The sequence below is a fragment of the Tupaia chinensis genome, unplaced genomic scaffold, assembly GCF_000334495.1.
Source record: "Tupaia chinensis unplaced genomic scaffold, TupChi_1.0 Scaffold000170_1, whole genome shotgun sequence".
Taxonomy (NCBI): domain Eukaryota; kingdom Metazoa; phylum Chordata; class Mammalia; order Scandentia; family Tupaiidae; genus Tupaia; species Tupaia belangeri.
Window position 1 is genome coordinate 1,384,559 of NW_006159645.1, and position 11,700 is coordinate 1,396,258.

The 11,700-nt window shown below is 42.4% G+C and overlaps 1 long non-coding RNA gene and 1 pseudogene across 1 annotated transcript in view; both read right to left on the reverse strand.

Annotated features, from left to right (window-relative positions):
* Positions 1 to 5,730: 5,730 nt before the first annotated feature.
* LOC102496215 (uncharacterized) overlaps positions 5,731 to 11,700 on the reverse strand; it is a 31,103-nt gene continuing 25,133 nt past the window's right edge. The window contains exon 3 of the long non-coding RNA XR_003549052.1: positions 5,731 to 5,748. This is a non-coding gene — a long non-coding RNA (uncharacterized LOC102496215). The remainder of the gene's footprint in view (positions 5,749 to 11,700) is intronic.
* On the reverse strand, positions 9,412 to 10,926 carry LOC102495812 (dnaJ homolog subfamily C member 24 pseudogene; annotated as a pseudogene).

Here is an 11,700-nt window from a genome sequence, read left to right on the forward strand (position 1 = left end):
GTTTTAAGCCACCGGGTCCGGGACACGAACCGTGGTCAACCCATTACGCTAACTGCTGGTTCCCCAGAAGGTGTGTTTTTGTTGGAAAACATCTATCTTTGATAATGCAGCCAAAATTTCTTTCTCTCTCTCTTTACTTTTTTTTTTTTTTTTAGTATTTTTTTCTTTCAAGTGAGAGTGCGAAAAAGGAAAGCACACACACAGGATCTCACACTGCAGCCCTCACTGAAGCCCTCCCAGCCAGCTAGGATCATGGACATGCATGTATGTGCTTGGTGTGCATCGGTGAACCCACGGACCAAATCCTCAGTTTCCAAATGGCCTCTGGAAAGGCAGAGTGGTGTAACACTGCTCTACCACCGTGGCCGGGCCAAGGCAACCAAACTTCCTGACAAAGAACAGTTGGATTTGCGGTTGGCCCTAGATGTTTTGTGCTTTGGATTTTAGGGAGGTGAAGTGCTTGTAATACTGTTTTGTGAGAACAGAGTCTTAATAATAATTATCATTTAGAAAAAAAAAAAAGAGTTTTATTTGTTTTTTTTTTCATTTTTTTAAAAAATTATTTAATTTTATTTATTTATTCATTTATTTTAATTTGACCAGACACCAGACACACACACAGACACACACACACATACACACACAAAGAGAGAGGGGGGAGGAGAGAAAGAAAGAGAAAGTGAGTCACCAGGTCCAGGACTTGAACCGTGTTCAGCCATGTGGGAGTGTCCAGTGCCTTAACCACCATGCTACCTGCTGGTCCCTGTTTTTTTTTTTTTTTTCAGTTTTAAAAGGAGCAGTGAGTGATTTTGTTGCTGTTAATTATAGAAAAATGCCATTGTGGGACCAGCCTGTGGCCTGATGGTTAAGGTATTCATGGCTGGATCCCACACGACTAACCGCACAGTTTAGGTCCCAGACAACACAACTTGAGAAAAATGCCAGGTGCATTTGTGTGCGTTCCCGAAGTCCCGAAAGGAGGAGAGATGGAAGAGAAGGGATTGTGGCATGACCATCCCCCTTGGGAAAGGGTGCTTTCTCAGTTTTCTTCTCTCTCTCTCTCTCTCTCTCTCTGAGGCAAGCTTGCATGCCCCCTGAAAAAAAATTTTTAAAAAGAAAAGAAAAATGCCCTGGTGGAAACTGTGTGGGCAATATAGAAGAAATGCAATGGGATAGGGGAGGAGTATAGTTCTGGGTCATTTAAACTATTCTCTGCTACAGGAATTCACCATTGTAGTCTAATGGAGAAGTTGGCGAGCTACATTTGATTTCAATTTCTAACTCTACCACTTAGTAGCAGTATAAGTATGGGTTAACTAGTTATGTAATACTTTGAAGCCTCATTTTTGTCATTTCTAAAATGGGGGTATTGGGGCCAGATGGTGGCAGTGATAATGCAACTGAACCCACAGAGGACAGGTTCTGAGTTTGCATCCTGGGACCTTCCTGAGCACGCTGGGCATGTGTGTATGTGTCTGTGATCCAGGCCAGCTGATCCTTGGAGTGGATTGTGGTACGGGGTGCCTGTCTTTCTCTCTCATGGAATAAATAAATAAATATTTAGAAATAAGAAATAAAATGAGATAAAAATAGTTCCTGGGACCAGCAGTTAGCGTAATGGCTGTGTCGCTGGACTCCCACGTAGTCGACCACAGTTTGAGTTCCAGACCCGATGATCTAAACTCACGCCAGGTGCATGTGCGTGCGTGCCCAAGATCCCGAGAGGAGAATGGAGAAGAAGGGACTGCAGCGTGGCCATCTCCCCTGAGGGGTGATTTCTCGCTTTCTGTCTATCTCTCTCTGTCTTTCTGGCGAGCACACATGCCCTATAGCAGAAAATCTCTCCCCTGCAAAAAAGAAAAAAAATAGTTTCTACTTCATGGTAGTCTCTGAGGAGAAGAGTCAATGAAAATGCATGCACAGTAACAGGACTGTGTCAGGACCATGATAAATGCTCACTAAATGTTAATTATTATTATTATCATTCTTAGCAGCAGGGTGGGAAGGTACAGCACTAGAAAGTCAGAACCCGTTCCTCAATTACTTATTGAAATTAAAAGTTTTTAATAATACTAGCAAATACTTTTATGTACCAGGCTCTGAACATGCATTAACCACGGCCCTATGAGGTATGTATTATTGTTATTATTATCATCATCACCCCTAATTTATGTTTGAAGAAACTGGGTCACAAAGAAATGATATAACTTGCCCAAAGTCACAGAGCTAACAGCCAGCCATGAGTTGAACCCACACAATCTGTCTCCAGAGCCAAAATGGTGAATCACCATGAACATCACCTTTTTGATCAGTATGGTCGGGGCCATCGCTGAAGGCAAAAAGTAAACCCAATCCATAGGGTTCCTCTCTATGTTCAGATGCTCCTAAGTGTCCCTGATATTAAATCTGTTTTTCTGCTTCACACCAGACCAAAAAACAAAACAAAACAACAACAACAACAAACTACAGTACTAAGTCTTTAGCCTGGGAAACTCTGATCCGTTTCACCTAATGCAATCGCATGTTACAAAATTCCAAAGTGAACGGGTACATGGTAGAAAATCTCTTTTCACTCCATCATGCAGCCATCTATTGGGTTGTCCGTTAAATCATGACACATTTTGTATAGAACAACACAGAAAAATACATCATTCCTTTTCCGACAACTTAGCAGTTCTCTTGCCCAGAGGAAGCTCATGTTAGCTAGTAGATCAATTCTGAGCAACCTTTTCTTTTTGAGAGAGAGTTTTGTGCTCATCGGAGAGACAGAGAGAGAGAAAGAGAGAGAGAGAGAGAACGAAAGAAAGAAATCATCCCCCAGGGGAGATGGCCAAGCCACAATCTCTTCTCCAATTGCATCTCAGGATTTGGGGCATGCATGCATATGCGCCTGGTGTGTTTTAAGTCAACGGGTCTGGGACTCGAACTGTAGTTGACTAAGAGGGGTCCAGCGATGTAACCACTATGCCATCTGCTGGTCCCTGAGCAAACAATTTTAACCCATATTTTACCTCTCTGATATCCACGGCAAACACTGCTGTCATGCTCCACCCCCTTCCCTGCTCTGACTGGAGACAGAAACATACATGGAGAAACATACCTGTCCCCTGCTATCCCCACCTGCCTCCACTCCCTTTACCTCACCACTACCCTACCCCGTCTTCTTTTCCCAAGTCAAACTACCTTACTTTCTACAAAAATGGAGGCATCCTGGAAAGAAAGTTGGGGACAGCTCCTTTTTCTTCTACAGCCCTCTTTACTACCATGACGATAGTTCTGAGTTTATCACCAATGAACACACCACAACAAGATTCATTATCTAGAGTATGAACACAGAAAGAAATAGGATTTTCTTTCTTTAAGTAGTCTAGTACTAACCCATGAGCTCTAAAAGTGCAGAAATGGAAAGATGTCAGGATATGCTACTGATACCATTTGAAAGACCAAAAATAATAGCAACAGGACTGGTCCTGTAGCACAGCCGTGCAGCACTGTGCAAAGGAAGCCAGACTCACAGGACTGACTGGGGTTTGAGTTCCGGCCCCGAGACTTGAGAAACACCTTGTATTGGGACCTGCAGATGGCATAATGGTTACGTCGCTGGACTTCCACATAGTCGACTGTAGTTTGAATCTCGGACCTGACAGCTTGAAACTCAAGTTGGGTGCATGTGGATGCCCAAAATCCCAAGAGGAGAATGGAGAAGAAGGGATTGCAATATGATGATTATCCCTGGGGGATGATTTATCACTCTGTCTCTGTCTCTCTGGCAAGCACACACGTTCTATAGCAAAAAAACTCTCTAAAAAAAAAAAGAAAAGAAAGAAAAAGACAAACATTTTGTGTGTGCATGTGTATGTCTAGCTGATGAGATGAAAAATGGAGGAAAAGTATTACAGCATAACCAGGTTCCACTGGGCGGTGCTTTCTCTTGCTTTCTTTCTCTCTTTTGCATATGCTCTCTGGCAAAAAAAAAAAGAAAAAATAGAAACAACAAACTAAATATATGCATATTTACTAACACATTAAACTTTAACAGTGAATAAATCACATATTAAATATTTTAAATTTTTACAAGAACCATGACTGGGAACCAGCAGTTAGCGTAATGGCTATGTCGCTGGACTGCCACGTAGTCAACCGCGGTTCGCGTCCTGGACCCGGTGGCTTAAAACTCACGCCGGGCAAGATCCCGAGAGGAGAATGGAGGAGAAGGGATTGCGGCGTGACCATCCCCCCTGGGGTGTGATTTCTCGCTTTCTGTCTCTATCTGGCGAGTGCACGTGCCCTATAGCAAAAATCTCTCCAAAAAAAAAAGAACCATGACTATCCTATATATGATACATGGTATATCATATATATATGTATACACACACACACATACATATATACATACACATATGATTTTCATACCTTTTTTCTACAGTGGTAAAATTTGCATAACTTAAATAACTATTTTAACTATTTAAAAACGTACAAATCAGTGGCATTAAGTACATTCTCAATGTCGTACAACAATCACCACTATTTCCAGAACTTTTTCATCATCCCAAACAGAAACTCTGTACCCACTGAACAGTAGTAATTCCCCATCTTCCCTTCCCCCCATAGCTCCATTCTACTTTCTGTCCCTATGAATTTGTCTATTCTAGATACCTCATGTAAGTGGCGTTGTACAATATTTCCCCTTTGGTATGGCTTATTTTACTTAGCATAATGTTTTAATATTCATCCATGTTGCACCATGTATCAGAATTTCATTTACTTTAAAGGCTGAATAATATCTCACCTTCTGTATATGCCACGTTTAGAGGCAAACACTGCTGTCATGCTCCACCCCCTTCCCTGCTCTGACTGGAGACAGAAACATACATGGAGAAACATACCTGTCCCCTGCTATCCCCACCTGCCTCCACTCCCTTTACCTCACCACTACCCTACCCCGTCTTCTTTTCCCAAGTCAAACTACCTTACTTTCTACAAAAATGGAGGCATCCAGAAAGTTGGGTTGGGGACAGCTCCTTTTTCTTCTACAGCCCTCTTTACTACCATGACGATAGTTCTGAGTTTATCACCAATGAACACACCACAACAAGATTCATTATCTAGAGTATGAACACAGAAAGAAATAGGATTTTCTTTCTTTAAGTAGTCTAGTACTAACCCATGAGCTCTAAAAGTGCAGAAATGGAAAGATGTCAGGATATGCTACTGATACCATTTGAAAGACCAAAAATAATAGCAACAGGACTGGTCCTGTAGCACAGCCGTGCAGCACTGTGCAAAGGAAGCCAGACTCACAGGACTGACTGGGGTTTGAGTTCCGGCCCCGAGACTTGAGAAACACCTTGTATTGGGACCTGCAGATGGCATAATGGTTACGTCGCTGGACTTCCACATAGTCGACTGTAGTTTGAATCTCGGACCTGACAGCTTGAAACTCAAGTTGGGTGCATGTGGATGCCCAAAATCCCAAGAGGAGAATGGAGAAGAAGGGATTGCAATATGATGATTATCCCTGGGGGATGATTTCTCGCTCTGTCTCTGTCTCTCTGGCAAGCACACACGTTCTATAGCAAAAAAACTCTCTAAAAAAAAAAAGAAAAGAAAGAAAAAGACAAACATTTTGTGTGTGCATGTGTATGTCTAGCTGATGAGATGAAAAATGGAGGAAAAGTATTACAGCATAACCAGGTTCCACTGGGCGGTGCTTTCTCTTGCTTTCTTTCTCTCTTTTGCATATGCTCTCTGGCAAAAAAAAAAAGAAAAAATAGAAACAACAAACTAAATATATGCATATTTACTAACACATTAAACTTTAACAGTGAATAAATCACATATTAAATATTTTAAATTTTTACAAGAACCATGACTGGGAACCAGCAGTTAGCGTAATGGCTATGTCGCTGGACTGCCACGTAGTCAACCGCGGTTCGCGTCCTGGACCCGGTGGCTTAAAACTCACGCCGGGCAAGATCCCGAGAGGAGAATGGAGGAGAAGGGATTGCGGCGTGACCATCCCCCCTGGGGTGTGATTTCTCGCTTTCTGTCTCTATCTGGCGAGTGCACGTGCCCTATAGCAAAAATCTCTCCAAAAAAAAAAGAACCATGACTATCCTATATATGATACATGGTATATCATATATATATGTATACACACACACACATACATATATACATACACATATGATTTTCATACCTTTTTTCTACAGTGGTAAAATTTGCATAACTTAAATAACTATTTTAACTATTTAAAAACGTACAAATCAGTGGCATTAAGTACATTCTCAATGTCGTACAACAATCACCACTATTTCCAGAACTTTTTCATCATCCCAAACAGAAACTCTGTACCCACTGAACAGTAGTAATTCCCCATCTTCCCTTCCCCCCATAGCTCCATTCTACTTTCTGTCCCTATGAATTTGTCTATTCTAGATACCTCATGTAAGTGGCGTTGTACAATATTTCCCCTTTGGTATGGCTTATTTTACTTAGCATAATGTTTTAATATTCATCCATGTTGCACCATGTATCAGAATTTCATTTACTTTAAAGGCTGAATAATATCTCACCTTCTGTATATGCCACGTTTAGAAAATCTATTCATTTGGGGTCAGTGTGGCCCACTGTGGGTCGAGATCTGAACTAGGGACGTGTGTGTGCGAGCCTAAAATCCCAGGAGGAGAATGAAGGAGAAGAAATTGTGGTACAGTCATTCTCCCTGGGGGGTGATTTCTCTCTTTTCCTCTCACTGTCTCTATGTCTGTCTCTGGAGAGTGCACTTGCCCTATCACACACACACAAAATCGATTCACCTGTTGATGGACACTCAGGCTATTTGCACGTTTTACCTGTTCTGGATAATGCTGCTATAAACATGAGTGTATAACTATTTGTTTAAATTCCTGCTTTCAGCTCTTTCCCAGGCTACCAGGACTGGGACTCAAATGGTCAGGTACATGGAAACCAGCCACCCTAGCCACCGTGCTACCAGCTGGACTGGTTATACCTTTTTGTTTCTTTGAACGTCTTATAATTTTTTATTGAAAATTGTACATTTAGAATTACATAATGTGTGTGTTGTGACCAGCAGATGGTGTAATGGTTACATTGCTAGACTCCCACATAGTTGATAGTGGATTGAGTCCTGGACCCGGTGACTTAAAACTCACACTGGTAAAATGTGCATGCATGCCCATAATCCTGAGAGGAGAATAGCGGAGGGATTGCAGTGTGGCCATCCGCTCTGGGGGATGATTTCTCACTTTCTGTCTCTGTCTTTCCAGCGTGTGTACATGCCCTATAGCAAAAATCTCTTTTAAAAAATCAGGACCAGCAGTTAGCGTAATGCCTATGTCGCTGGACTCCCATGTAGTCAACCACGATTCGAGTCCTGGATCTGGTGGCTTAAATTCACACCGGGCACATGTGCGTGCGTGCCCAAGATCCCGAGAGGAGAATGGAGGAGAAGGGATTGCGGCGTGGCCATCCCCCCTGAGGGGTGATTTCTTGCTTTCTGTCTTTGTCTCTCTCTGTCTTTCTGGTGAGCTCATGTACCCTATAGCAAAAAGCTCTCAAAAAAAAAAAAATTACATGATGTGGCAACTATAGACATTAGGTTTTCTTCCTCTCTCTCCTAGGGTTTGTCATTGTTGCTATATGTTGTTTGCTGACTTTTCTGAAATATTCTATAAAGCCTCTCTTCTTTATCACATGTGGCCACTGAAGTCTCTGCTCGGTTAACTCAGTAGTCAGGTAATGGTTAGAGATACCTTAAGTACTGGAAACCGAAAAGTCTCCCAGTCTTTGCAAAGGGATTCCGTGGGCATGTTGGGCATGCCTTCAACGCTCAGCCAGGTAGCTGACAATTCTGACTTCGCTGTCACTGCCTGCTTGTGTGCAGCCTTAAGGTGAGGCCGCACAGAAGAGAGAACGGAAGGCCATCCTTGTCTCGAGCATGCACACAGCCCTAGGCTCTGGACAGACCTATGTACACATGTGGCCTTCTCCTTTCTCAGGAATATGAGGGGGCTTTGCAAAGACCCTACGGACATCTCATCCCCTAGGCTTTCTTTCTAAGCTTGTCAGCTCCCTGTTCGCTCTCTGTTATCTACCACCTCAGGCAGCCTTGAAATTAAGCGATTGCCTCCAAATATTTTCAACCAACTCCCCAGGGGAGAGGGTTTTCACACTGGGTGACCGCCAAATTAAGTCAACTAAAGACTGCCTTGCAATCGTGGTCTTCCAGGGAACCACCAGACACAGAAAATCCTGACAGTTCTTTGGGCGCTCTAATCCTATTTTGCCCCTTCAGCGGCTGCCAGGCTTCTGGCTCTCGCTGTGACTGTGGGCTGTGGATTTTCAAGGCTACCACAGAGCTGGGGGAGGCGGGTGATGGGAACAGGGCAAGTGAAGCGAGCTGTTCTGAATCAACCCTTTTTATGAAATAAACATTCCCTGGATTGTTGTAAGCCTTTAGTTAATTTAGACAGTTGCGAAAAAGCTAATTCTGACTATCTCCCCCAGTTTTCTCGTTGCTTTTATGGGAGAGACCGTCTGAGAAATTGTTAGTCTGTTTTCACTGACATTACTTTAATGAAGTCATAATCCAGGAGGAGGGTGAGTGGGTTGAAAAAGCAGTACTGGACTTATTCTTCTCAGGGGTGGACTAGTTTGCAGTGGTGAGAGGGCCTGAGGTGAGGCCATGGGAACAGACAGCTGGAGTGGAGTACAAGGGAAAGTCACTGCTGGGGATGGAGGAAGAAGTGATGGACTTTATTTTTATTTATTTATTTTTTTTCTTCTTCTCCATTCTCCTCTCAGGATTTTGGGCATGCATGTACATGTGCCCGGCATGAGTTTCAAGGTGCTGGGTCTGGGACTCGAGCCATGGTCAACCACATAGGAGTCCAGTCCACTATGCCACCTGCTGATCTCAGCAATGGACTTTAAGGCCAAGCTGATGAGAGGTGTGAAACAGAAGCAGCCTGTGGAATACAATGTTCATTGATTTAAGTCTTAAAGGACCCAGGAAAGCATAAGCCTGAGACTGGTTACACCTTAAACCCATTGTGGTTATTGCCCCAAGATGCATGCTTTTATTTACAGTAAGCAAGCTATGAAGCTGCATAAGGGTTATAGATCTCATGATGTGATCCCCCAACCGTTCTGCTTTCCAATATTCTTGAGTCCCTTATGTAAAGAATAAGAAAGGATAAGATATACCCAGTCAGTTGCCAGCATTATTTCAATAACCCAACTAACCTCTTTATTTTTTTTTTTCCATTTCATACCAGCAGTACACTGGTTCTTTATTCATAAATATCAGCATTAATACTGTATCTTATTTTGGAATGAAAAGAAAAGCAATGCACTAATTTCAAAACCTTTTAACAAAGACTTCCACTTCTTACATTACATTTAAAGTCCAAGATGGCAGTGTTCACAGGACCAGGACTGGAGTCAAGTCTTCTGATTCCAAAGCTTGCTTTCTTTTTGCTACTTTGCCCTCTTTACTAACTGTGAAATAACCTCATGGATGCTCATCTCCAGCCTTCGTGACTGAAGAACTAGGCTTGTGTTTGTCACAAAGATTCTAATTAAACTTTAACCCCAAAATGTGAGATAGGTGTGCTGCAGGCTTGTAAGTTGAGCAGCTAGAAACATGGTCTGTTACATCAGAAACTTACTAATACAAAGGAATTTGATAATACTGTTACCTCTGAAAGAGGAGACTTGAACCAAGGAGAAAACAAAGTAACACAGGTCTCAGATGGGAATTCACTAAATACAATTCCTAATTCTATTACTTTTTGTGGTGACCTGTAAATATAAATAAATATACACAAATTAACTATCTTAAATTTTTATTAATCTGGTGTGGCCTCTATTTAACAATCTTAAATTTTCCTTCCAAATAATGGGGCTGAAAAAAATAAAATCATTTCCTTGAACAGACAGTGCTCAAATGGCCTCTCTCCTCACTGTGTCTGCATACATAGTTTAAAGATTCTAAGTCATGCACGAGTTTAGCAAGAAAGAAGGAGTTCTATAATTAGTGAACATATATCACAAGAAATTAGGTGAACTTCTTCCGCTTCATCCTCAGAAACACTGTATTTTCCACATCGGCAACTCAAAAAAAAAGAGTGATCATCTTCATTCCAAGACATTTCTTCAAGATACACTTGAGCATCTACTGGTCCCATATTTCTTAGTTCATCTTCACGTCGCTGCAGGTCGTACTCTTTTTTTTTGTCTCTTCATTCCGTAGAATTTTCCATGCCTGATCAACTTCAGTGAACTTCCATATACATTCCTCCACCGAGCCCGCTGGCACATCTGCACTCTGTTTATCTGGATGGTACATTAATATGAGTCTTTGATACTTCTGTTTCAGGTCTGACACATTTGCAGATGAGTCTGCCCCCAGAATGCTGTACCAATCCTTCTTTGGATTCTGCTCAAATGCCATCATCCATTGAATGTAAAGGGGGGGAGAGTTTCTTCTCAGATCAGCGGACTTCCCATGGCCGGCGGCCCCCAACGTAAACTCTTGACAAACTAGTTGGAACCTCTCTTCTTCACACTGTTATATAAACCAGCTTTCTTGATCGCCATTTGGAGGAGCATATGTCTGGGATACCAGGAATTCGCTTCATTGGGTGATTGGTTCTAAGCCTTAGCTCAAACAAACTACTTCTATTTTGCTTATTATGCCACGGTCTTCTTTTCAAGTTGATAGAAGGTGTCCACATGGATGCTAAAACCCTCCAGGATGGCAATACCACTCGGGGAGAGGAGACTGAGCCAGGTACCTAAGCCCTCCCTGTCTGCAAGTAAAGGAATTACCCGAGCTGATGGAGGGTGGCAATGTCCACCCTGGCAAATGAGAGTTCGTATAGGCATAGCCAGTAAGAAAAGTGATGAGAGATACTTTGAAACCTGATGATGACCAAGATATTTTTAAGAGAATTATGATAACTTCATGGGTATCTTACACCAAGAGAAGAAAGGAGAGTTGTTATCCACATAACCAATGTGGTCTAGAAGCAGGAAAATTTTTTAGTACCAACAAAGTGTTCACTCATCCCTTCATGTATCAGGCTATTAAGGTAAGAACTGCAGCCATTGGTAGGTGCATCTTCTTGTGGAGTAAGAACATAGGAATAAGCCAGCTCAGCCTCAGTTTCTCCGGTTGAGAGAAAGCTAGAAAACGGAAGTGGGTAAGGGGGGGCGGGCAGAGTATCCACTGATGTAGCTAGACAGAAAAACCAATTAAGGAAGAAAACGATGCATCTGAGGTAATGTAAGTGCAAGAGTTCCAGTGGAGGATGCCTAATTGATTAAGCTATGTCTGCTATAGCCATGTGTCTGCTATATCAAATGTGGGCCTCGCCACGTTTGATATAGCCAATGAAGTGAATCATTGGGCCCAACCACATTTAATATAGCCAATGGGATGAATTAGTGGGCCTAGCTACATTTGATATAGCCAATGGGATGAAAGCCATCAGTGGGCCCAGCTACTGATCAACCCACCTGACCTTGGTTAAGGATTTATTTATTATTTTTTTTCTGAGAGATTTTTGCTATAGGGTGGATGTGCTCACCAGAAAGACAGAGAGAGAGAGAGAGAGAGAGACAGAAAGTGAGAAATCACCGCCGGGGGGCGGAGGCGGCTGGGCACGTAGTGAT